General features: G+C 42.9%; 1 long non-coding RNA gene across 2 annotated transcripts; it reads left to right on the forward strand.

The window, feature by feature from the left end:
- The first annotated feature begins 7,990 nt into the window (after positions 1-7,990).
- LOC126427393 (uncharacterized) lies at positions 7,991-11,617 on the forward strand. 2 transcript variants are annotated; one of them, XR_007576661.1, is made up of 2 exons: positions 7,991-8,126; positions 8,281-11,617. It is a non-coding gene; the product is annotated as an uncharacterized LOC126427393 (long non-coding RNA). The 2 variants fall into 2 exon arrangements; XR_007576662.1 differs by having other exon boundaries at positions 7,997-8,126; positions 8,200-11,617.
- Positions 11,618-26,917: the final 15,300 nt, after the last annotated feature.

Consider the following 26,917-nt stretch of genomic DNA (forward strand, 5'->3'; position numbering starts at 1 on the left):
ACAATCAGGTAGGCTGACAGCGGCATGCTACATCGCTCTTCAGCCATAGTGTTGACAATAACAGTACAATAATGGAGTATTAAAATGAACATAGTGACGGGCAAAAAATAGTAGTCGCAGATACACCAAAAACATGGAGCTGTTCACACTCGACAATAACTACACTGAAAACACGTTGACACGGCTCACATAACACTGTTGAATCCGACGGCACAAGTGAACGTAGAAGCGTGACGGCGGACACTAAAAACACAAAACGACATCACTCACACGAGACACTGATGGAGATGATCTCCAGCGCGCGAAAGTCCACGTAGCGTGTGCGAGTCCGGGGATCTGCCAAGAGGGGAAGAAGGGTGAGGGGGGGTGGAGAGGGTGGAGAGAAAAAGATGCCAATGGCTGAGGAGATGGGAGGAGGAGTAGAGGTACAGGGTAGGGGAGGCCCAGGGGAGGAGTGGGGAGAAAGGGAGGAGGGACGGAGGTTGCCCAAGGAACAGACACAGGCACAGGGAGGGAGGATCAAAGTTGGTAGGAGGGGTAGATGGAGGGGAGGAGGACATCATCAGGGAGGGGGAGCTGGCGGAAGCCACCTTGTGAGAGGGTAAGTGGGTGGAGAGATGGAGTCCGGGTGGGACGTGGGAATACAGGTGCGGCAGCAGGCGAGGGTGGGAGAGGATGGGTGAGACAAGCGGATGAGGAGGATTGAGTTTGCGGGAGGTGTACAGGATCCGTATCCTTTCAAGGAAAAGGAGGAAGTGGGGGAAGGGGATGAGATCACACAGGAGCCACGTGGGGGAGGGGAGATGGATGCGATAGGCGAGGCGGAGAGCATGGCATTCAACGATTTGGAGGGATTTATAAAAGGTAGGGGGGGTGGAGATCCAGGCCAGATGGGCGTAACAAAGGATAGGGCGGATGAGGGATTTATAGGTGTAGAGGATGGTGGAGGGGTCCAGACCCCACGTACGGCCGGAAAGGAGCTTGAGGAGACGGAGTCAGGAGTGTGCCTTGGCTTGGATTGTCCGGAGATGGGGAGTCCAGAAGAGGCGACGGTCAAGGGTGACGCCAAGGTACTTAAGGGTGGGAGTGAGGGCGATAGGACGGCCATAGATGGTGAGATAGAAATCAAGGAGTCGGAAGCAAGGGGTGGTTTTGCCTACAATGATCGCCTGGGTTTTGGAGGGATTGACCTTGAGCAACCACTGGTTGCACCAAGCAGTGAACCGGTCAAGATGGGATTGGAGAAGGTGTTGGGAGCGCTGCAGGGTTGGGGCAAGGGCAAGGAAGGCGGTGTCATCGGCAAACTGGAGAAGGTGGATGGGGGTGACGGCGGCGGGATGTCCGCCGTGTACAAAAGGTACAGAAGGGGGGAGAGGACGGAGCCTTGGGGCACACCGGCGGAGGGGAAAAAAGTGTAGCAATCTGTGTTTTGGATGGTGATGTAGGAAGGACGGTGGGAGAGAAAGGAGACGATCAGACGGACGTAGTTAATGGGAAGGGCGAAGGTTTGGAGCTTGAAGAGGAGACCAGAATGTCATACGCGGTCATAAGCACGTTCGAGGTCCAGGGAGAGGAAGATCGCAGAGCAACGGGAATTAAGCTGGTCGGAAAGGAGATGAGTGAGGTGAAGGAGAAGGTCGTCAGAAGAGAAGGACGGCCGTAAGCCACACTGGGTAACGGGAAGGAGGTGGTGCTGGCGGAGATGCTGGTGGATGCATCGGGTGAGGATAGATTCCAGGACCTCGCTGAAGACTGAGGTAAGGCTGATGGGACGGTAGGAGGAGACAGCAGACAGCGGATTGCCAGGTTTAAGGAACATCAGGATACGGGAGGTTTTCCACAGGTCGGGGTAGTAACTGGTGGACAGGACTACGTTGTAGATCCTATCCAGAGTGGAGAGGAAAACGACAGGAGCTTCACGAAGGTGACGGTAGGTGACACGATCGTGACCAGGAGCGTTTTGTGCCGAGTGTAGTAATGAGATCCTATGTAGTGATAGGGGCAGAGTTCCGTGTGTGTAATGTTGTCCAAGTACTGGAAACCAGGTGCGAGGGGAGGGACAGAGTTGTCAGTTCGATCGCGGACATCCGGGAAGAGGGAGTAATCGAATGGGGGATCATCAGGGATGGAAAACACATCGGAGAGGTTAGAGGCAAAGTGATTGGCCTTACTAAGGGAGTCTTGGAAGGGGTGATCATCATGGAGAAGAGGATAGTAGAGGGAGGGTTAAGTTCCGGTAACGTAACGGAAGGCTGACCAGAACTTGGACGAGTTGATAGGGTAGCATTTAAACGGGTGCATGTCTGTCGCCAGTCCCGGCATTTCTTAGGCGCCAGCAAATTACGAATCTGTCGCTGGAGTTGCCGATGACGTCGTAGTGTGTCTGGGTCACGTGTGCAGAGGAAGGCATGGTAGAGACGGCGGGATTCACGGAGGAGGAAGGCCTGTGGGGGTAAGGTAGGACGGTGGGGGTGGATGGCGACAGTAGGGACGTGGGCCTCCACGGCCTCAGACAAGGTCTGCTGGAGAACGGAGGTGGCATGGGTTACATCGTCAGGGTGATGCTAGGTGAAGGGGTGGCTATCGGCCTGGGTGGAAAGGGTATCCTGGTAGGCATTCCAGTTGGCACGGGAATATTCATGGATGTACTCAGGGGGAGGGTCATTGCGAGGGTCTGGGCAGGGGCGACGACCGTCTGAAACAGTGAGGAGGACAGGGAGATGGTTGCTACCAATAGGCTCCAGGACATCCATCGTTATGTGACCAAGGAGGTTGGGGGAGGAGAGGATAACATCGGGAGTGGAGTTGGCTTCGGGACGGGTATGCTGGTGGATGGGGAAGAGGTCATCTTGAAGGGAGGAGAATAACTGATGCCACCGCCGTAACTAGGCGGCGGAACGACTATGGATGTTGAGGTCAGCGGCGATCACGTAGGAGGAGAAGGTACGGTCAATGTGGGAGAGGAAGTCGAAGGGAATAGGGGCGTTAGGGTGGACATAGATGGTGTTGCAGGTAACGGTAAGGCCATGGAAGAAGAGACTAAGGATCAGTTGTTCGGTGGGGTCGGGAAGGAGAGGTTGGAGCCGAACAGGGATCTGGCAGTAGTGACCAATGGCAACTCCGCCACGCGCAATCGTGAGCGGATTATCGGAGCGGTGGAGGAGGTAGGGTGAAGTGTGGATGGTGTGGTGGGATTGGAGAAAGGTTTCTTTGAGGAGGAAGGCATCCACACGGTGGGTGGCAAGGGTGTGCAGGAAGAGGTTCTTGTTGGCGGGAAGGGAGCGGATATTGTTGAAAAGGATACGGTGCTGTCGCACCATGTCAGGGATTTAGACAAGGGTGTCGAGACGGGAGAAGGTGAAATGGGCCTGATTGTTGGAGTAGGTGGCGTTCATTTTGTGTTGGAAAATGGAACGGGCAGCGAGGGATATCTGTTGGAGAGTGGGGGGGCGCTGAAAAGGATGAACATTCTGAAGGACGATGGTGAGGAATCTGATGATGTCCTCAGCGGTAAGGGGACAGGCGAAGGGTATTGCTGGGAGGGGTGGGGGCGCCCAGAGGACGGACAGGGACGGTGAGTTCAGGAGTGGTCGGAGGGGGTCAGGCTTTACACTTTTGGGAGTAGATGGGATGGGGGAGATTGCAGGTATTGCAGGAGGGAGGGGATTGAAGGTTAGGGCACTGCCGGAGGAAGTGCGCTTGCCTACAATGCGGGCAGGTGGGGGACTCGCGGCACTCGGCTGTTGGGTGTGTGTTATAGCGCAGACACCTCTGGCAGCGCAGGGATTGAGGAGGGGAATGGGAGGGGTCGACCTTGTAGCGCTGGTTGAAGAGGAGGGCACCCTCCATCACGAGATGGTCAATGGAGGGGGCGTCCTCGGAGAAAACCCGCATAAGGCGGGTGGGGCTGGCCGAGTTGAAAATGCAGCGGACGGCCCGCACCTCCATTGTGGGATGCGCCTTGAGCTCCACCAACACCTCCTCCTCCGTGATCGTCGGGCTAAGCCGAGTGATCACAGCGGTGAGGGTCGGCGGGCGACGTGGGGGTTGGGGTTGGTGGGTAGGAGACGGAGAAGGAGCAGGGGTGGTGGAGGCGTTGGGGCCAAAATGGGTGATGGGGAGGTGGGAGACGATGTCAGTATGGAGGGTTGGGCTGGGAGAGGAGATGAGAATGGAATCCCGTCTGGGAGTGAGGAGAGAGATGGGGGACCAGGGAAGTGTTGGCGGAGGAGGAGGGAGAGATTCTGGGTCTCGAGAAGAGAAGGATTGGGACGGGAGAGGAGGTATTTGTATAAAGAGGGGGGGAGGAGAAGGAGGAGGAGGAAGAGGAGGAGGAGGAGGAGGAGGGAACAGAGCCTGGTGGGGAGACATCAATGGCATCCTGGGGGGGGAAGGAAGATTGGTTCAAATGGTTCAAATGGCTCTGAGCACTATGGGACTTAACATCTATGGTCATCAGTCCCCTAGAACTTAGAACTACTTAAACCTAACTAACCCAAGGACATCACACACATCCATGACCGAGCGAAGGAAGATTGGGCGTGGCCTTTTTGAGAGCGGAGGAAGTGGTGGTGCCACTAGGGCATTTAACGGCGGCAGAAGGGTGGGTGGTGATATGAGGGACGGGAGCTATAGGGAGGTGACGGGAAGGGGCAGGTCCCGGTGATGACACAGCAGTCAGTGCTGGAGATGGTGACAGTGAAGGCAACGGCGACGGCGACGGTGGTGGCGGTGATGGCGAGGGCGATGGGGATAGTTGGGCATGGGCAGTGGCTCGACGGGCCACCACCTTAGCTGGAGCTGCAGTGACTGGCCGGGGGAGTGGGGGGAAAGGATCAGAGGGAGAGGAGCGGTAGGAAGAAGCTGGAAAGGGGGCGACAAAGAGCGAGGGCGAAGGGAGAGTGAGAAGAGGCGGGACGGAAAGAGGGGGGTGTGACTGGGCATACCATGTTATGGTGGTGGTGGTGGCGGAGGGGGAAGTATAAACTATGGCTGTGGTGGTAGTGGTGGTGGGGGCTGACATGATGACAGGGAGAAACAAAAACGCACAGGACGAAAAAGAAAGGACAAGAACTGGGGACAGATGAAGACGAAGACTGATGAAGATGAAGACGGAGGAAGATGAAGACAGAGGAAGACGGACGAAGACCAGAGTCCCTCGCTGCTGGCGCTGGCACTGACGGTGACGGTGACGGCGACGACGAGTGGCAGGAACGCCGCAGCTGCTGCTGCTGCTGCCACGGACGGGGCCGGAGCTGCTGCTGCTGCTGCTCCTGGGCTGGCTGGCTGGCTGGCTGGCTGGACCGCCACCGCCGCTGCTGCTGCTGCAGGAGGACTGACTGGCTGCTGCCGGCTGGTCCGCTGCTGCTGGCCGGGACCGTTGCTGCTGGCCGGGACCAGGACCGGGACCGGGACCGCTGCTGCTGCTGCTGCTGCTGCTGCTCGGCTGGCTGGTTGGCTGGCTGGCTGGCTGGCACCTGAAAAACCTAGCACTTCGATTAGTGCAGGAATGGCACAATCAAAGGGCGGTAACCTCGCGGAGTACTGCCGGAGATGGATTACGTCTTTTTTTTTTCTTTATTGTAATTTTAATCACCTATACAGGCGGGCTGTCAGCAGCATATTACACTGCTCTTCAGCCTTAAGTGGAACCATAACATGACATAGAGGTGATACAGACAATATAAAAAACGGCGGGCAAAAAATGGAGAATACAAAAAAACAATAAACATGAAGCCGTTCACGCTGGACGATAAAAACACTAACACTTGTTGACACGGAGCACAAAACATGGAGGACGGCGACGGCACATTTGACAGTGAAGTTATAACTGCGAAAGAACGCGAAACACAAAACGAAGCACACACACGAGACACTGATGGCGATGATCTCCGGCGCGCGAATGTTCACTATGCGTGTGCGAGTCCGGGGACCTGCCAAGAGAGGAGGAGGAGGAAGGGGAGTGGGAGAGCGAGAGAGGAGAGCAGAGATGCCACGGGCAGGTGAGATAGGGGGGAGGGAGGAAGGGGGAAGGGAAGCCCGGGGGAAGAGGGGTGGAGGGAGGGGACGTGAGAAAAGGAAAGAGAAGGGAAGGGAAGAGAAGGGAGAAGGGTGCCTAGACACCGGAAGTGGGGGGTGGGGCAGGGTCAAAGTTGATAGGAGGGGTAGATGGAGGGGAGGAGGACAACATCTGGGAGGGGGAGCTGGCGGAAGCCACCTTGGGAGAGGGTAAGGAGGGTGGAGAGATGGAGACCGGGTGGGACGAGGGAATACAGGCGCAGCAGCGGACGGGGGTGAGAGAGGATCGGGGAGATGAGCGGGTGAGGAGGATCGAGTTTACGGGAGGTGTACAGGATCCGTATCCTTTCAAGGAAAAGATGGAGGTGTTGCAAGGTGATGAGATCGTACAGGATTCGCATAGGGGAGGGGAGACGGATGCGATAGGCGAGGCGGAGAGCATGGCGTTCAAGGATTTGGAGGGGTTTATAAAAAGAAGGGGGGGCGGAGATCCAAGCCGGATGGGCATAACAAAGGACAGGGTGGATGAGGGATTTATAGGTGTGGAGGATGGTGGAGGGGTCCAGACCCCACGTACGGCCGGAGAGGAGCTTGAGGAGACTGAGTCGGGAGCGTGCCTTGGCTTGGATTGTCCGGAGGTGGGGAGTCCAGGAGAGGCGACGGTCGAGGGTGACGCCAAGGTACTTAAGGGTGGGATTGAGGGCGATAGGACGGCCATATATGGTGATGTAGAAATCGAGGAGGCGGAAGGAAGGGGTGGTTTTGCCTACAATGATCGCCTGGGTTTTGGAGGGATTGACCTTGAGCAACCACTGGTTGCACCAAGCGGTGAACTGGTCAAGATGGGATTGGAGAAGGTGTTGGGAGCGCTGCAGGGTGGGGGCAAGGGCAAGGAAGGCAGTGTCATCGGCAAACTGGAGAAGGTGGACGGGGGGTGACGGCGGCGGCATGTCCACCCTGTACAAAAGGTACAGAAGGGGGGAGAGGACGGAGCCTTGGGGCACACCGGCGGAGGGGAAAAAGGTGTAGGAGTCTCTGTTATGGATGGTGACATAGGAAGGACGGAGGGAGAGAAAGGAGCCGATCAGACGGACGTAGTTGATGGGAAGGGCGAAGGTTTGGAGCTTGAAAAGGAGACCGGAATGCCATATGTGGTCATAGGCCCGTTCAAGGTCCAGGGAGAGGAAGATTGCGGAGCGACGGGAATTAAGCTGGTCGGAAAGGAGATGAGTGAGGTGAAGGAGAAGGTCGTCGGAAGAGAAGGACGGCCGAAAGCCACACTGGGTAACAGGAAGGAGGCGGTGCTGGCGGAGATGCTGTTGGATGCGTCGGGTGAGGATAGATTCCAGGACCTTTCTGAAGACCGAGGTAAGGCTGATGGGACGGTAGGAGGAGACGGCGGACGGCGGTTTGCCGGGTTTAAGGAACATGAGAATGCGGGAGGTTTTCCACAGGTCAGGGTAGTAACCGGTGGACAGGACTACATTGTAGAACCTGGCCAGGGTGGAGAGGAAAGAGACAGGAGCTTCATGAAGGTGACGGTAGGTGACACGATCGTGACCAGGAGCGGTGTTGCGTTTTGTGCGGAGGGTAGCAATGAGATCCTGCGTAGTGATAGGGGCATTGAGTTCCGTGTGTGCAATGTTGGATTATGTCTTTCAAGTTCACCTATATTAGTTTTCTGTGCACTTCATTCATCTCGCTGTTCACTTTTTTCTATGAATTTATTTACGCATGACCGAGTGGACAGACAAACAGAAAAAGTGGATTGCTGGTGACACCGCGATCGACGCAACTTGAACTAAACATTTCGTCTTCTGAAAATGATGTTTCTACAGCAAGCAATTCTGCCACAGCAGAATTACTTTGACGCTCCTGATCAACAGGCGTCTAAAGGTAGCGAAATGAGGGATGCTCAACTACCGGACCTACCGATAGATGGCTCTACCAGCTGATTACTGTCGTCTGTATTGTCCGCCATATTCGAATTTGACAAGAAGTTTTTCTCGGTCTGTACGGTGTATAAGGAATATCAAAATGGTGATTTCTTGTTCCGATTTCAACTGTACAAAGCGATGGAATAAGGAAAGTGACTTACCATTTCACAGGTAATAGGACTACCGATACAATACGATAAAAAAACAGACTTAGTGCGTTTGCTAGTTCGATGTTTTTGAACAGGTTTCCTCTAAAGCACCCAGAGCTGCTAAAGAAGTGGATTACTTCCGTGAAGCGGAAAGGTTTTAATCCTACGTCTTGCAGTTTTCTTTGCAGAATCCATTTCCGACAAGATGATTATGTACTGAGCCCTGGAACGTGGAAGAAACGTCTCAAACCCGAAGCAGTACCATCAGTTTTTGACTTTCCGGCATATTTGATGCAACCAAATAAACAGCCACGACGACATGTTGTTAGGATTTTGGGTGACAACGATGCTTCTCCATTTGAGGTAGCTAATTAATTTCCTTGCTATGTGTCTGCTTTTTACTTTTGTGAATTTATTTCGTACGGACACAAATGGGCTACATAGGTCTAAGCAATGTTGTAATCCAGGTCCATATTTTTGTTTTTAGCGTTCTGTCATGGAATCCGTGCTCGATTTGCCCCCTGCAGGAGCTACTGATTTCGTGGAGAATGTTCTCAATGAGAATTCTTCCTTGGAAAGCATGTCCCATTTATCCAATGCAGAAGCTACGAATTGTGTCGAAAACGTTATTATGATGTTTTCACACCCCCAAAGCTTTCTTATATTATGTTTTCATCAAGCCTTGAGTTATTTCATTCATATATAACGAAATTATTTCTTTATTTCAGAGTGCAGTTGGTTCTTCAGTAATTGATTGTGGTATACAGTCGAAAGTAGAAATGGAAGACAAGGTGACCGAAACTTGCAATTTTTTCTCAGACATTGTGCACGAATTAAAACGTAAACTGAAGTGCGTCCGTGAAAAACTTCGAAGAAGAGAGAAGAAAGTGTTTTCCATGGATGACATCATAAGTTCATTGAAGGAGAAGGGCCATCATCCTGAGAAGTTACATAACTTCCTCCATCATCAGAAAGGAACACAAGTGGAATCAGTGTGCAATTTAGTGAACAATTCTCTCTCGTCAAAGGGTAATAGATACACAACTAACGTGAAAAATGTTTGCGATGGATGTGTACTTTTATTACCAGCAGCATATGAATACCTGCAAAAATTAATGCCTCTTCCCCATAAATCATTGATTTCCAAATGGGTGGCAAGTGTTTTTAAGTCCATTGATTTGAACCCAATTGTAAGGGACCAGTTCTGTGATTCATGTCTAATTGTAGACAGTATGGCAATTAGGAAGCAAGTAGTTTGGGACCAAGGAACTAAGCTATACACAGATTTTTTAGACTTTGGTGGGGAAGTGCCTCAGTCAAAAGAAGTAATAGAGGCATCTGAGGCTCTGGTTTTCATGCTTGTCTCTATTAATGGCAAATTTAAATGCCCGATTGCATATTTCTTTATCAATGGTGCACAGCAAATAATCAGGCCACACTGATAAAATCTGCTTTAGAGAGGCTGCATCGTTCTGGCATTAGTGTTTGGTGTTACATGTGATGGCTGCAAGGTAAATGTAAGCACTTTACATTCACATGGCTGTACTTTAAACTTTTACAACGGTGATTTTAAAAGCCGCATTCCTCATCCTGTGGAAAAATACAATGTTTATTGTATCTTGGACATGTCATATGATTAAGTTAGCCAGAAATGCTCTAGCAGAAGTATCTGCTATTGAGTCTCCAACTGCCATTATTAGATGGCATTTCATTGAGCAATTGAACAAGGTACAACAAGAAGGTATGACATTTGCCAACAAACTATCAGGACAACATGTAAGTTATGTAAATAGAAAAATGAATGTTTCATTAGCTGCACAGACTATGAGTTCTAGCGTGGCAGATAGTATAGAGTTTTTGAGGAGGGTTGGTGATCGAAATCTTAAAGGAAGTGAAGCAACAGTAGAATTTTTTTATTATATTGACAGGATTTTTGATATTCTGAACTCCAGAAATCCATTAGGTAAAGGGTATAAGAGTCCCCTGAGACTTGACAACAAATCTTATTGGTTTGGTATTTTCAGAGACACTGAAAATTATATCAAAAGCTTAAAAATCATTGGTGTTCCATTGCTGCTCCATGCAAGAAATACTTTTGCTTTTGGGATAATTTTCAATATGCAATCAGTCAGGCACATAGCTCTGGCAAGTATGCTTCGTGTTGAGTCTCCTCTGAAGTATTTGCTAACATATAAACTGTCACAAGACCACAAAGGGCTTTTTCTTCCTGCATTCTGTCCAGAGGTGATTGAAACAACAATCCAAATGCATACCAGTTCAAATGTGCCATGAGAAAGTTGGTCTTAGGTAACAGTGTCACTGCACTGAATGGGAATTGCTCAAATTTTAATGTGTGTTGTTTGCCACCTGTTTATGATTTTCATGCAAGAAAGCATGTAGTAGAAAGTGATGAAAGTGCTGCAGAAAATGAAGTAGAGAAGTGGTGTGCACTTCTTGATGATAACATTAAGTTCTCATTTTACAAGCAAAAAATATTCTATTATATTGCAGGGTATGTGTCATTGCACCTGTCAAGGCAGATCACATACAAAGACTGTCTTCACATACAGAAGCCACCAGTAGTTAAATCTGCCTTAGAATGTGATGCTCTCTATGCTTTTGCCAATATGGCCAATAAAAATGCATTTGTAGAATTTTGTTAACTGGGGAAAACTGGTTGAAACAAGTGACTGCGTGTACCCTGTTGTAGAATATTCAGAGAAACTGTTTCAGATGTTTGTGATTGCTGGGGATATGCGACAGAAGTATATTCAGGCCAAGATTTTGCATTGTGTTAAAAATAAAATTGTAGATTAGCTATCTGCTGCTCTTGGTCATGATTACCATTATAAAATTGGGATTGAGGATTACATCAGACTCAACTTGTTTGTAAGATTGCATCCCTGTACTCCAGCATATGCTTAAAAACATATGGAAAAAAATGTCTTGGTGAGAAAATTTTAAACAACAAATCAAGTATAAGGCAGAAGTTAAATAAACTCATATCGTTTAATCATGTATAGTGCTCAAATTGGAAAAGATTATGTAATGGGACATTCCATGCAGATGGGTGTGACATTTTTACAGATTTCTTAAAACTATGTTGTACATAGATTTGTGGTTGTGCAATGATGAACTTGAAAGGATGAATCACATTGAAGTAAAATTAACTCTTTACATCTTGTGTAGATATTGTAACAAAATTAGAATTGTTTATTATATAAGCTTATTTTAAGATGTTTGGTGTTACAAATTATGCACTTGCTTTAAAAACAGGTGATTTGTGTGAAATTAATGAAAAAATTATGTACTGGGACTTATTTGACAAATGGCTTTCAGTGTGAGAAAATATTTACCTCAATAACTACGTTAACTTGAATTTATCACTTTAAGAAAACAGTTTATTCATAGGATGGGTGTGATCTAATGGAGTATGCAGTGGTCCTATGTTTCAAAAAGTAATGTTTGTGGATACTCTGCAACATAAGAGCAATAAAATTGTTACTCTGTTAATTTTTGTTTTAATAGTTCCTAGAATGAACACAATGTTCCAATTGATCATAAGCATTCTTATTACTTTAGAACCATTCTATAATAAGGGGGCCTGAGTCAGGCAAAACCTAATATTGTGAATTTTGTCTTTATTTTGCTAGGAGGTCTTTCTGTTATATTTTCCTGTGTTGAGGGGGGGCGGGGAGAATGCAAATAATCACATGTAATTATCTTTCTAGCAGTACAAAGTACAGAATACAGTGATTACAGTTACACTTGGAAATCTAGGAAATTTCAGTATTCATGTTACATGCCTAATTTTCATGAACATTTACCTTAATTACACGGTTACACTTTTTGCTGATTTGAACTGTGTACTACATGTTAAAAAGATTTTGTTTGGTCATAGTAATAAAAGCATTTCATTTTGTTAGTTCATATGTCCCATACGGAACTGAAATTATCAAGTTATGATGCCAAAGGAAGGAATTAACAGTAAGCAATCTTACTTCACAGAAAATATGTAACAATGGTTACACTTTTTGCTAGTTAACTTTAACATAAACCATTTAGTTTGCCATTAAGAGTGAAAGCAGTTGCACAAGTCTTGTAAAGAACAAAGTTTCCCATAGGAAACTAAAGTATTTTACATTTGAGTTATTGTAGACCCAAAGTATTGTGCTCTTCATATTTCTATTTAAAAAAGTTTGTAACTCAAATTCACAGACAATTTGGAATCTGTACATACATGGGTGTAGTCAGTTACTTTTCATATGCCATGTGGAACCTTTAATTTTCTGGTTTAAATATAATTTATTTCATGAATTACCTTTAATACCAACAATGTCTGAATGCATTATTTACCATTTAGAAAAAGAAATATTAGTGTACAGAATAACAAACGTCATGAAAAATGCGAAAGATTGTTCTGTACAGAACTTGGAATGGCTCTTAATCAATAGCAGGTAAAAAGAAGGCTTCTATTAAATGTTCAAAGAAACCAGTCAGTACCTCTTAATTCACCATAGAGGTGACACACTAATATAACAATTTACTTTTTTTTCAGAACTTCTGCTAAGTATTAAAATTGTGAAGACCTATCCAATTAGTATTTTCTTTACCAATAACCTGTAGTACAAGCACACATATAAGCAGGTAATTATGGGAGTCAAGAATTATGTTAAAATTAAAGATACTGACTGGTATTACTTGCTCACAAAACATTGTAGTTGCTGTACAGTTTATGTGGTGTACCCAATGTGATTCCTGGAGGACATAATATTCTGTTATCCTATGGGAGTGCACTGGTACCACACCTATTGAAAGTAAGCTTTGCTGTGGAATAGTTGTATCAGACATCTGTACCAGAAAACAAATCTCCACTGTGTCACCCTCATGTTCTTGGTATGCTATTCGCTATTATTACAGGAATACTCTTCACAGGGAGAGAGAGAGAGAGAGAGAGAGAGAGAGAGAGAGAGAGAGAGAGAGAGAGAGAGAGAGAGGGGTGGGGGGGGGGGGGAGAAAAGCATGTTCTTAGCAAGCTTTACAGCAGCATATGCTGTAAAAAGCATAGTGAGATTTTCCTTTTCATCATTTCCAACATTGTACACATCTTTCTTGCACTTTTATGTTATCACATTTTTCCCTTGAGAATGGTGGAGAGAGGGGGGGGGGGGGGGGGGGGGAATTGCGAGCTTTCATAAGAACTGAAAACTCTACTTGCATTATTTGTTATTTTCAAAATGTTACTCTCTTTCCAAATACTGTTCTATTTCTTCAAACTAATTCTGAATTTCTCAGGTTATTACATATTATTTACTGTACATTGTCCAGCAATACTTCTATTGTTACAGGATAGTTTGTAATTCTTTATGCCACTGGTATTGGCTAGTGTACTTTGCAGATAACAAAATCGACTGGACTCGAATGTCCTGTCAGCATAGGGCAAATTCAGACAATATGGAACTTTTTACACAAAATTTGCAATATAATGTCACCCTTGTCTCACACAGATTGTAGCAGCCATTGGGGTGCCTGTCTGGCCAGCTTCTGTAGCTTCCGCTTTCAGGTTTGTTTTCTGCTTGGGCCCTATAATGACAACCAGTCATTCCAGTGATTGACACCATGTCAAAGACTGGAACCAAGATTCACAGCAATAAAATTCCATGGTTGTAATTCATAGTGTAATTAAATTTGGTTTTAAAATAAAACCATGGTACCAGTCATTGTTTGGGTGTCAGACTGGAAAATTACAGTTTTAAGACACCCCAACCTTAAAATTAACAACTGTGATTGGTGTTATTTTCAACACGTTCCTTCACTTCCTACATCATTATGGATCAGTCCAATATAATATTATTACCAGACTTAACTTCCAAATGATACGAGTCATGCATTTAAGAGGAGCCTTAACGTTGGCCTTTGTGTTTGTCTCATTTAAAAGTATTTCTTGTCTTCTATCAAATGCTGAAGCACTGTCGAAAACTGGTACTTCTACCTCATCACTCAGTTAAAATACACCATGCATTAATAAAATCATGGCATTTAAATTTTTGATCAAAGACAGAGCCAAGTGCATGTTGCAATTAAAGTGTCAGCATATATGCAGATCGGTAATGCATCACTACAAATAATGAAAATTAATCATTTTTGCCGTTTATACGTAAGTAATACTTTAATAGTTCAGTTGTAATTTCTGTTGTCAGTAATTATACCCGTAAGCAAACTATGTCAACATTTTTTTTTCAAGAGACGTCTTCACTGTTTTCCACACTTGATTTTCCGAATTATACCTGTAGTTAAAAGCTTTGGCAAGTAAGCTAATTTGTTGACCTCCATTGAATCTTAAATAGGGTTTTAAAACGGGCAAATAAGTAAAGCACTCATAAAAATAATAGTAAACGATTTATAGGTCAGCTTGTCAAACTTCCAAAACACGCTCGAATTTAGGAATTTCATAGCAGAACTGTCACTGTTTTTTCTCGCTAGATTAGAAACACTTCATTATTTTGATGTTTAGATATCTAGAACATCCAATATAAAAGACTCATGAGGGTGCAGAACGAAAACATTTTCATCCGTGTTTTGACACTTAGTTTTTTTGCCAAATTCAGATATGGCGGACACCAGTGGCGGACACTCAATGATATGATCTTTGGCCGGCACGCGCTAGAGCCATCTATCGGTAGGTCTGGTAGTTGAGCATCCCTCATTTCACTAAGGCCGGTATTACACTATCAAATTTCTTTGTCCAAAATCTTTGTCAAAGATATTTGATGGTGTAATAGGGACTTTGTCAAATGTCGTTCAATATTTGATCAAATCTAGGGCCTCGCTGTAGATTTGATCAAGGAAATCGCTTGTCTTCTGTTCGCTGCAATGTGACATGTTAGTTGTTACCACCACATGGAGCGCTAGCGTCGCCGCAGCGTTCTGTCGTCTGTAGTGTTTTTATAAACATTGCCGGTAAATACAATTGGTGTGTGCTGACAACTACAAAATTAATAGAGCTGTATGAAGCTGATGAGGCGCTTTACAACGTGAGGCACCCTGAATACAAAAATAGATTAAGAAGATTGGAGACGAGACCTGACCTAACCTAACCTAACATAACCCTCTCTTGTAGCAAGGAATCGGAGTGTTACAGTGAGCCTGTCTTCTGAAGATGTAGCAGTTCTTAAGTGAATATTGTGCTTTGTGATATGAGGATACGCTTCACTGAGCACATACAGAAATGTGTGCTCATCCATTCTTAAGTAATTGATGTACGACTTGACGTCTTCCACTGTAAGCTCACGTAACAAGTTTTGTTGAATGCTTTTATCGTGTCGTCGTAAAACCCACGACTTCACCCAGATTAGATTAGTTTTTCGTTCCAGATTCTAGCAGTGACTGATGCAGCAAATGGGCGATCGAAAGAATTTGAAAAAGCAGTCTGGATATAAAAAAAATTTCACTTCCATGTCAGTGAGAGTGATTTTCGATGAACTAAAATGAAGATACAACAGGTTCACGTAATTTAAACGCCTTTAGAAATAGAATTAATGTTTGAAACAATTAAAAAAAATTGTGATATTGAGGAGGGAGTAATGATACTTTCGCGATTTTGATCTGCTTGCAGCTGTTGGGTAAGCAATAATTTGGTTTTTGTCGCCAAAGCTACGTAGTACGTTGGTAGCTTTGGTCTCTGTTCATTTGTTTTACAGTTATTCCGTAATAATAAGTGGAGCGATATGTTTGTTTTTGGTTACAAACAAAAACAAAATAATAATAGTGTGGTAACGGGATTACTGTGCCCAGTCATTCACGATTTGAATTCAAAAAACGTTACCAAAGATCTGCAGTTTTTGTACATTTTAATATATGGCTGTAAGTGGATTTACATCACTAGTGTACCACTTTTGCTGTTAATCAAGGCCTGTGAACAAATAGTACAGTAACTTGAAGAATAAGCATGTAATGCGATGCAAGTATTTATCATCCTTGTTATTCGTTTATTTTTGAAACTATGTTAGGTACGTCACGTTACACTGAAAAATGCGTAAGCATTGGTAGACAGACAGATGCTTTCAGTTTTGCCGTAATTGAAGCTCATAATATACATTTGAACTTCATCTCACTCATACCACTATTCTAACGCTTCTTCCACTGCCTTAATTTTGTACCCAGCGTAATTTTGTACCTAGATCAGACAAATTTGATTAAGTTTTGGACCTTGATGTCTCAGTTGTGTCAGATTTTTTGAACATCTGACAATACCCAGGTAGTTAACAAACACCGCGAATTCCAACAGCGTTTCCCTATGCTAGACTTTTTTCTTTGAAATCGTTAGAAACTGCGTGATTTTGCAAACCATTTGGAAAATATTTCTGCATATAGCTCTATAACTATACTCTTGTCAATTGAAAGCACCTGAACTATGCGTTAATTACTGTGAGATTAAATTTTCCTGGCAAAAAGTGATGAAAAAATCTATTTGAAAATCTCAAAAACACACTTTTTATGTTTCTAAGAAAAATGTATTGCTGCCGTATTTCTGTTTGCCTTTGATAAAATTTGAAGGTGAGGAGAGGATGAGTAGAAAGGGGAATTGATTTTTAAATGTACAAGTCTACTGCACTACATTGATTTTTCTTAAGTTACAAGGGTTCATCAATAATGAGGAGTGGAAGTTTTGGTATAGCTTCTATTCTACTTTTAGATGATAGTTACGCTGTTATGTTATTGGAGAAATTTTTTGGAAATTTGTGTTAAGGTCTTATGAGACCAAACTGCTGAGGTCATGGGTCCCTAATGTTCTTAAGGGGCAATCAGTTTTCTTATGATACAAGATGACTCACAAGTTCTCATAACCTATAATTTTGCTGCAAATTACTCATTTGTGCTTTGATGTATGAAATTCAGTCTTACCGGTGGACTGTCAGCTAATCCACAATGCGTCCTTCGGTTGCATGCTGCAGTGAGGATAATACTGAACTCGGATACATGTATTACACATAGACATTTTAGAATGCGTAAAATGCAACACAGTGATATTTAATGTTTTCCATTCAACAGCCTATCTTAAAATGGCAGCATTCACAAGACTTCAACAATAATGAAGCAGAATTCACTGTCTTCTCATAACAAATCGTAAAAGTGCTTATAGCATATTTATGGGCCAGTGACAACAGACTTTCTGCTAATGCGATGTTGATTTGAAAATGAAATTATGACACACAAACAGCTGTGCAATAATAGCTCAAGAAACCATTGTCGGAATCTGTTTTGAACAAAGGAATACCGTCAGAACCCAGCGATTCAGAAATCATCCGAGGGACTTCCCTCTCTCATTCCAATGTGTGAATTTTAGGCTGCAATTAGGCCATATGCTGTGAATGATAAATCAGGTGCACAGACCATAGACCATTCCTAAACAGAAGACTTCTACAGAAAATGTGTCATTGAACCTCGATTGATTGCATCTGCTTGAACCAAGAGTAGCCTACCATTTTTCAAAGTTGATGGTATGTTGCTTGCCAACATTCAAAGAAATTAAAAGTTAGGGTTCTGTGCCCAAAAGGATCAACTGCTTCATTGCTTTTCCTTATCTATATCTTGAAGTATCTTACACATCTTAACTGGTTGTATTCTACGGTAAGCTGAGCCCAGTACGGCCACTGGGAGAGTCTGTACTTTGATTTTTGATAAAGTATCATAATAACCACTTTGTTTGTTCTTGTTTACAATTTGTTGTAAAATCCAAACAAAAGGCATCTTACAAATGATACTTCAGGTAACATAGCTCAAGTGACTGCTTTGTGTAATCTTATTTTATTCATTTTTTATTCGCTTGTGGGAGAAAAGGATTGCTTAAACCTTTCCAAACAAAATGCAAATGATGTTCTTTAAAGTCATTGTTAGCCTTTATTTCTACAGTGGGTTACTTTTATTACTTAAATACATCATATTCATACTATATACAGGATTGATAAACATGTAGTTCAGTTCTTAGTAAGACTAATACCATAGCTTTGCTTCTGGAGGAAAGTTGTTGGTTGGTCGATTTGGGACGGGGGACCAAACAGTGAGGTTATCAGGCCTGAAGAAAAGTCATCATTTCGCAGCTTGTTACTTAAACAACTTAAAATGTACATAATAGAATGGTCTTAACATTGTATCTTAAATACCCTTGCTTTCTTTATTTTGAAATTTTACCCATTGTATGTAAACAAAAGAACTGTTTTTGACACTTACCAAACTTTAAAAAAAATAAAAAATTGAGCATCACTTTAGATTTCTAATCAAAGCTCAAACCTAGACATTTACATTATTTATGTTGATGGTGATTGACAACTGTTTGAAATTAATTCGCTAAATAGGAATAACTTGGTGCCATTGTATTAGGTACAGATGTTGTACCTTCTGGTGTTATATGAAAATATGTGCCAGACTGGGACTCGAACCCGGATTTCCCGCTTATCACAAGGAGTCCTCTTACCATTAGGCTATCTGTTCACACCTCCTGGACCGATCCAAACACTGCGTTCCTATATTGTAGTCTTACTTTCATCACTGAATGCCTGCAGCTTAATTCTGTATGCCTGCATTAGTGGGAATAGGACTGTAGAGAATCGAGACCTATTCATTATAATCTAGGGCCTGCACCAATATGGAGTATTACATTAATAATGATTAACAGCCGCTTGAATTCAGATCAAAATAAATTAACTGAATGTGAATTACTTGGTGTCAGCTATTTAAGGTACTAATGTTTTACCTGTTGGTGACATTTGAAAATTTACACCAGACTGGGACTCGAACCCAGATACCTTGCTTATCGTGAGCGGTTGCCTTAGAATGAAGCTATCTGTGCACACCTCTTGGATCGACACAAACTTCTATACGTTACGTTGTCCTCATCCTGACACCGTAGGTGCTGGTCGGTCTGGGAGGCAAGTACAGACAGCCTAATCCTGAGGCGAGCACATGTGATAAGTGGGAAAACTGGGTTCGAGTCTCCGTGCGGCACAAATTATCACGTGACCATCTGGTAGGACATCTGTATTGTAACAATTGATGTCAAGTTACTTGGATTCGGTGAATTTATTTCGATCTAAGTCATTTATGTTAACATCAGTTTCAGATTTCTAGCAACAGTAGTTTTGAAGTTTCATGGCAATCTCAAAAAATGCTTCTCTTGTTATTTGAAAAACAAATAACCTGTGCTTCAACAGAATATTAAATTTATTAGGCCTACTTTTTGTTTACTCTGTGGATCTATACTTTAAATAAAAAATAATAAATACCTGACACTTTGATGTCAAAATCTTTTGGCGATTTGATATAAACTAGCCCACAGGTACCAGAAGCACAGATGATAATTTCCACATTATCCATATTGGTATCATATATCACGTTTAATAATGATTATGATAAGATATGTAATAATAGTCCTAAGCCTCGATAGTACTAAGAAGAGGAATTGACGTTTTGTATTAAATAGTCACAAGGGGACAAGATCACAATAAAGCAATGGACAGCACTAGATCTGCTGTTCCAAAAAGCTGACAAAACAGAATGGGGAAAAATAGCACTGTATTCCACCACATGATCAAATAGTGTTCACTCTGTGACAAACCCCATTGCAGTGTCCTTGCTAATCAGTGAAATTACATTTTCACCTGTCAGCCCCTAGCACACACACACACATTGATTATATTTTGTGTAATGTAGAATGGAGTATATGGGAAGCGGTCTGTTCTTTTCAGTAATCACAAAGTTTTTCCTGCTCAAATTGTAAACATTCTTAGTGTGGTATCCACATTTGTAGTGTCTCCCAACTTATCTTCAACCACGTTGTTGCCATTTGACCTGACTTATATCCCTAGCCGTATTGCTTAGCTATCTCCCACCGCAACCAAGATTTCAGGTGAGAAACAGTGCCTTAATGTTGGCAGTAATAACTCACATTTAGAAGGGTGCATAAACATTTTCAGGAAGCTGTTTCTAGGAGTTCTATGTGACACGGTGGGGGTGGGTGGGACTAGTGAATATAAAAGGGGCGGGGGGGACCCCAAAATCACTGGAATTTCTTTGTAGAAACCATTTACTTTATTGTTTTTCAAACACAACCTTGACCTCCTCCTAAGTACACTCCATTAGCATTAAAGCACTTGTCCAAATGTTCATTCCAGTGTTGGCAGTACCTTTTAAATTCGTCCTCTTTGTGAAGTGCTAATACCTTCGTGACACTGCGTCGTACGTCTTTGATATCGGCAGAAAACTTCCCTTTCAAGTCTCTTTTTATCCTCAGGAACAGGAAGAAGTCAGAGGGTGGTAAATCTGGCGAAGAAGGCACAGGGTCGAGGTAGTCATCTTTGCTGAGGACAAAAACTGATGAACACTGAGAGCTGTGTGTGTGTGTGTGTTAGTGTTGACAAGATGCAGGGACCAATTACTGGAATCCCACAAAGTTGGACGTTTTCACACCAAACTCCTGTGCAGACTTTTCGTAACTTCCATATAGAATTGGTGTTCACTGTATGGTCTTGAGGGACAAATTATGAGTGTGCAATCCGTTTGATGTAAAAAAAAAAAAAAAAATTTACAGTGTCTTCACATTCGATTTCACTTGCCGAGCTTTTTCTGGACAATGTGGGCCAGTTAACTTCCATAGAATTGACTATTGCGTTCTATCTGGATCATACCGATAGCACTGTTTCTCATCACCTGTGATGATTTTGTTGAAAAAGTTTAGATCGTCTTTGAATGTATCCTTCAGTTTGTGACAGGATCAAACGCGATGATCCTTTTGATCTGTGGTGATAATTTTCAGCACAAACTTTGCTGCCTCTTTACACCTCCCCAAATCAGCAGTCAAAACGCACTGAATTGAGCTCCAGGACAACCCTGGCATGTCCTCAAATTGGTCAGTTCCTGCATAGATCTTTGTTAATCAGATCACGCATTTTGCTGACATTGTCCTCGCTTTGAGCAGTCGAAGGGCGATTGGAATGAGGCTGATCTTCAGTGGCCATTTCTCTGATTTTGAACTGAGAAAATTGTTTGTACACTTGAGTTTTACTGAGAGCATGTTGTTTGTGCGTTGTTTTAATCATCACATCTGTTTCCGTTACTTGTCAAGAACATAGCGGAAACAGCTATGATGATGCAAAATATCTCACAAACAACATGCTCTCCGTAAGACTCAAGTGGTTATGTGAATTTTGAAAATAAAATGAAAATGATAGTAATGATGAGGAAAATAATAAGAAATGATAATAGCAAGCAAAAAATGCATATGTTTACCTTATGTATCAGGAATGTGTGCCTTTTAAAAAGCAGACATAATTAACATGAAAGTTTAAGTAAAAGGAATTGAAGAAAATATGTTTAAGGTCAGAAACTGATTATTTTCCTTGACTTCAGTAAGTGTGGTAAAACTGTAATAAGCCTGATCATAGACTATTTGTACTGACATTGTTTCACTACTACTGTGGACTACACTGCAAAGAGAGCCAATTAGCTGTTAGCATATCTTGCTTAATCATTAATCTTTTGGTTAAACCAGGTTAAGCAATTAATGTAAGTATGTGAAGTAAGTTAAATTAACCTCCCCTGAAAATCCATTACCAATTAATATTACTGCCACCGAGTATAAAACAGTATAAACCCGGTTTTGTCACGTAGCAGATGAAATATACAAAACCCATTTTAACTCATACAACATAAGAACTTCTTATGTAATTTGTTGTTGGAGAGACCTAATCATTTATTCACATAAAAACCTTAATCTACACTTGTTAAGGCACCAACATCAGTAACTAATAACTTACCTCTCATAGGAGACTTAGAGGATGTTCCTTTTCTTCAAGCATTTTGATTACTGTTAGCATTACCATTTCTGGAGGAATCTCCCTTCTGAGCAATTCCATCCAAAAACTAGCCAGTGCCTGCAGCAGGGGAAAAAGGAAAAGAATTGTGTCTCTGCAGAGAAAAAAGGGTTTAATTACTATTAGATACATGGGTAAATCAATTGTTATCCACAATTTATTTATATTTTTGTTTATTTTGGTAGTACTGTCATTTTACGTTGATGACGCATACTTTGTTCATTGGCTGCTCTGCTGTCTATTTGCACCAAAGAAGAGCAATGTTCAGTGATGCTTTTATAGTGGTCAGAAGGCGTATCGGGCCGAAATTCATTGAAGACTTTCAGTACAGTACGGGAATAGTGTTTTGCCACAACGGAGTGTCTAGGAATGGATTGAAAAAATTCTGAAATGGTCGCACAAGTGTTACACACGATGAAGGAGCCGAACAACCGTTTACCGCCACAAATGAAGAAACCACTGAGCATTCATGTGAAATGATTCTCTTAGATAGACGATTAACTATTGATGAAGTGGCACATCGTCTGCAAATCAGTCACAGTTCTGCCTATGTAATCATCCACAACAGACTTGCGTTTCATAAAGTTTGTGCAAGATGGGTCCCAAATTAACTCACACAGTTGCCTAAACGAATGCGGTTGGACACCTGCAAAAAATATTTGGATTGCTATGGTAATGAAGGGAACAACTTCTTAGACAAGATCATTATTGGTGACGAAACATGGATCCATCATTACAAGCTGGAAAGTAAACAGCAGAGTGTGGAATGGAAACAACCAAATTCGCCATGCAAGAAAAAGTTCAAGAGACAACCGTCTGCAGGAAAACTGATGCTTACTGTTTTTTTCGACGCACAAGGCCCAATACTGGAACATTATGGGGAAAGGGGCACAACAATAAACAGTGTACATTGTAGTGAGATGTTTACTGCCAGGCTAAAGCCTGCAGTTCGAAGCAAATGCCCAAATGCTGAGGATTGCTGTCAAAAGGTGTTGTGTTGTTGCACGACAAAACCCTTCTGAATACTGCTGCCCACACTGCTGAAACGCTCCAGAAACTCAAATTTGAAGTACTGGATCATCCTCCATATAATCCTGATCTTGCCCGTTCTGACTATCACTTGTTTGGTCCAATCTAACAGGCATTAAGGGGCTGTCGATTTGCCTCGGATGAAGCAGTGAAAGAAGCGGTTCATTCCCGGTTCACAGCTCAACTGAGAACCTTCTTTTATGAGGGAATCAGGAGGCTTATACAACGATGGACCAAGTGTGTTGAAACGCAAGGAGGCTATGTCGAAAAATGATGCTCTTGTTAAGTTTCCTGTTTGATTACAATAAAATTTTATAACTACTTTGTGTATAATAATTGACTTACCCTCATAGGTTCTTCCTTGTAGCAAGGGGAGAAAGATTTCGCACTACATTAATCTACACCATGTAGGTGCTCACCCCCTCCCTCTTTTTTTAATGAAAAGAAGGAAGAAGAAACATTACTTGACCTCAATACTAATTTTAACATTCATTATGAACTTTTACATCATTTGGTTCATCATAATAGACCCTAACAAATGGTACCTCCTAACCAGAGCACAAAGCCCTCAGGCCACCATCCAGTCACACTTATACAGGGTGTAAATGATAGAAGCTGCCATAATTATACAGCACGTACATGTCATTGTGCTTGACAAAAAAATCTATTGAGATATCACTGTATCACATTCTTTATTTTTGTACTGCTAAAAGGCAGATATTTGTGGGTGTGATAGTTGATGCACTTCTGTTTACATTGTCATCTGACGGCATACAGCGTTTCTTGTCTATTACAGACATTGACACAGTGGTCAGAGAAAGGTAATGGATAAACCAGAGCAATGTAAGCATTGGACGTGTACAAGAATGCTGCGTGGTGTCTAGGTATTAAAATACTACCGAAACAAGCAGTTTAAACAGTCACTGGGTGGTTGACAACATATAATCCATTTTACATAATCAATGAATTAAGTACAACCAGATGTTTTCTCTTTTACAACATTACTGTAAAGGAGGTCATGGTAGTAAAGAAAAACTACATAAAATAAAATGTGTTTCCCGTAGTACAAAATGAACCAATTATAATTTGTTGTGCATTAATTACAATCAACTGTATTCTCTTTTTACAATAAAATTGCAATGAAAATTAAATTCAGGTTGTTTCCCTTTGCTACAAAAGTACTGTAATGAAACCCACATTACATTGTTTAGTGTTACACCAGTGTTCAAAATGCGCGCCATTCATTTCAACATGTGCTTCATGATGGCGAACCCAGTCTTGTCACACTCATTCACACTTGTGCTCATTTGCCTTCACGGTATTGGCAGCATCGAATATCCTCTGTGTAAGTTCATCCACACTATTTACTTTCTGGACATAAGTAATTCCCTTCATAGGGCCCGAAAAGTAAAAAAATCCGGTGGATTTAAATCAGGACTGCATGCTGGCCATCAATGTGCACAAAAACATCCTATCCATTGTCCTAGAAATCGTCCATTCACAACCTCCATACTGTGTGACCAGTGTGGGGTGGAGCACCACCATGGAGGAACCATGTGTTGTGACATATGGCTAATGGAACATTTTCCAATGAAGTTGTTAGCAATGTCTCCTCTAGATAGTTTCGGTAATTGTTAGGAATCCATCACGCAGGTAAAACGTAAGGGCTAATAATTAAATCATCGATTATACCTGCCCGTACATTTACAGAAAAGTGGTACTGAAAATGTCTTGCTACTACTTGGCATGGATTGTGTTCATTCCTCGTGTGCACGTTATGAAAATTAGTTATTCTGTCGTGAGTCAAACGCGGTTCAATCTGTGATGAGTATTTTGTTTACCATGCGATCTGTTGTTGCCTGCCTGTTTCCGATTCACTCTCGCTATATCTTTATACGCAGGGGCAGTGGTGATCCTAGAAGTCGGTCAAGGGGGGTTTTGGGGGAATGGAATATCGCTTAACTAAACGAGAGTTGGGGTCCTCCACTGACAAATTGTTAAAATTTGGTGTTGCTTAAAGTTGTTTTTGGTAATAGTTTTTGGTAACATGTCTACAGAATGTGTGTGCTCGTGAAAATAACACGATTTGTCCCAGATGTCCGGCAATTTCGAAGTTTTTTGTCTGGGGTCAGCAGTTTGTGTTGGTAGGCATACCCAGCATAGGCCTATTTAGCTTCCTTGATTATTGTAAGTGGTATTCGTACATCAATAATCATCCAGTGTATATTAATAAATAATAAGATGCCCTTTTTAAGTTAAATGATATTTATTGGTGTAGATAGTAACCTATTTGCTACTCTTATTCTTTTGTTAAAATGTGTTTGAAATACATTGCAACCTATATTGCTACATAATCATAAAAATGGTTGAATCTGTTGAAGTTATGTATTTGCTGATTTCTGAAGTCATTTTATCTAGTGTAACATGATACTCCATTGGGGTGGTAGGGGGAGGGCTATAGCCCCATAGCTAACCCCTTGCCACCGCCCCTGCACAGTGGTAAATAATGTGAACCGATCGCTTACATAAGCGTACCTGTGTTGGAGGACGTGTGGGACAGGCTCCCTTAGTTTTTGATTCTCTTTAATGGATTCTTCCAGTCTACTATGCATAATGTTTCCACAAGTCACATCTAATCTGTGTGTGCTGTCCAGTGTCAACTTTTCCAAAAACATTGTCCCGAGTCGAACTCTTTTTTTTTTTTTTTTTTTTTCCTGGAACATTTGTAGGAAATGGACAAACATTTTATTAGAGGTTTTAAATCATTTGGTTGTGATTTACTAACATGATTTTTTTTTTTTTTTTTTTTTTTTTTTGGCAGCTTATACCAATTACATCTTGTATGTCGGTTCATATATGCCTAAAATACTTCTCCTTAACTTTCTACCAGTTACTCATCTTGTTCCCATTGTGATAATCTAACTACTTCTCATCTTGTAGCAGACTCTTACAGTTAATGAGACAAATGTATTGTCATCTATGAAACTTCCAAAATAAATATAATCTTAAATCATTGTAGTGCCAGATGTTTTATCTGCCAAATGCCTAAACCTAGTCTGAAGAGCCAGTAGTTTACTCAGATACCCTGAATTTTGAAACTACGTGTTGGTCAGTTGATAAGACTTTCAGGTTTTCCATGATAATAGCTTACCCTTGCTCTTTGTAGGAAGGTGCTCCCACAAACAGTGATGTTATTTTATTCCTTATTTGTCTTCTGCAAGTACACTACTGGCCATTAAAATTGCTACACCAAAAAGAAATGAAGATGATAAATGGGTACTCATTAAACAAATATATTATACTAGAACTGACGTTATTACATTTTCACGCAATTTGGGTGCATAGATCCTGAGAAATCAGTACCCAGAACAACCACCTCTGGCCGTAATAACGGCCTTGATACGCCTGGGCATTGAGTCAAACAGAGCTTGGATGGCTTGTACAGGTACAGCTGCCCATGCAGCTTCAACACGATACCACAATTCATTAAGAGAAGTGACTGGCGCATTGTGACGAGCCAGTTGCTCGGCCAACTTTGACCAGAAGTTTTCAGTTGGTGAGAGATCTGGAGAATGTGCTGGCCAGGGCGGCAGTCGAACATTTTCTGTATCCAGAAAGGCCCGTACAGGACCTGCAACATGCGGTCGTGCATTATCCTGCTGAAATGTAGGGTTTCGCAGGGATCGAATGAAGGGTAGAGCCACGGGTCATAACACATCTGAAATGTAACGTCCACTGTTCAAAATGCCGTCAGTGTGAACAAGACTTGTAACCAATGGCACCCTATACCATCATGCGGGGTGATACGCCAGTATGGCGATGACGAATACATGCTTCCAATGTGTGTTCACTGTGATGTCACCAAACACGGATGCGACCATCATGATGCTGTAAACAGAACCTGGATGCATCCGAA

Source organism: Schistocerca serialis, chromosome 11 (genome assembly GCF_023864345.2).
Source record: "Schistocerca serialis cubense isolate TAMUIC-IGC-003099 chromosome 11, iqSchSeri2.2, whole genome shotgun sequence".
NCBI lineage: Eukaryota > Metazoa > Arthropoda > Insecta > Orthoptera > Acrididae > Schistocerca > Schistocerca serialis.